Source organism: Echinops telfairi, unplaced genomic scaffold (assembly GCF_000313985.2).
Source record: "Echinops telfairi isolate 266 unplaced genomic scaffold, ASM31398v2 ScPeMD7_2010;HRSCAF=2546, whole genome shotgun sequence".
In the NCBI taxonomy this organism is placed as follows: domain Eukaryota; kingdom Metazoa; phylum Chordata; class Mammalia; order Afrosoricida; family Tenrecidae; genus Echinops; species Echinops telfairi.
The window spans coordinates 16710773-16711656 of NW_022105908.1; the positions used below are offsets into that span (position 1 = coordinate 16710773).

Below are 884 nucleotides of genomic sequence, written 5' to 3' on the forward strand. Positions count from 1 at the left end.
CAAAACTGCAAGTAGGTTTTATTTTCGAGGGATGTCTTACTTTCGGGGAAACCGGGCAGCTCTTTTCTTCGTACGTCTGGAAGGTTCCCTTGGAACCATGGGTGACTCTGCTGTTTGAAAACACCCCGTGGCATCGCTTCCAGCTCAGGGCAGCACACAAGGCACCTCAGTAGGGCAAATGGAGCGGGAAGGCTCGAAGGAATGCCAACCTCCCCGGCCATTAGCAAGGGGGAGGCTTAACCGTAACCTCCCCCAACACTTCATACCCTCACATTCTGGACTTGTTACCAGGAAGAGGAGAAGCGTTTGCTGGCAACGCAAAGGTGTTGTTTGTTTGTTTGTTTTTGTGGCGGCTCTATTATCAAGAAACTCTAGTATCCGTGACTTCTGAGGTCTTTATTTAACCCAGAAGCAGAACTCTTGTGTACCCATCGCGACGTGCAGTAACGGTTGAAAGTCAATCACGAAGTAGCCCGGTTCGTCTGGTTTGGTAAAGTGTTCAATATCTGACCTTGACGTTGGAGAGAACACGCCCAACGACCGCTCCGTTTCCCGCGCAGGCGCAGGCGCAGGCGCACGCCGGCCCCGCCCCACCGAGTGACGACTTCGCCCCGCCCCCGGTCACGAGACGCGACGTCACGTGACGGCCGCTCCACCCCCGCCCTCCGCAACGGGCCAGGCTCACGTGAGGCCACGTCGAACCTAGAGTGATTACCGTGTCCTTAGAACGTGGACGCGCCCCCTTTTTCTTCGTGACGGACCGGGTGCCGACCCCCTCCCGCCGGGCTCCGTGACACGCCGTGTGTACGCGTCCCCACAGCCCAGACCTGGCTCCCTTCCCAGCCCGCGGTCCCCGCCGGCGTGGGGGGAACCATTCGGCCCTA

At 58.6% G+C, this 884-nt stretch overlaps 1 protein-coding gene across 1 annotated transcript in view; it reads left to right on the plus strand.

Annotated features, from left to right (window-relative positions):
• Positions 1-726: 726 nt before the first annotated feature.
• FLCN (folliculin) overlaps positions 727-884 on the plus strand; it is a 23253-nt gene continuing 23095 nt past the window's right edge. The window contains exon 1 of the mRNA XM_045293347.1: positions 727-804. The gene's annotated coding sequence lies outside the window, so the exon portion shown is untranslated. The remainder of the gene's footprint in view (positions 805-884) is intronic.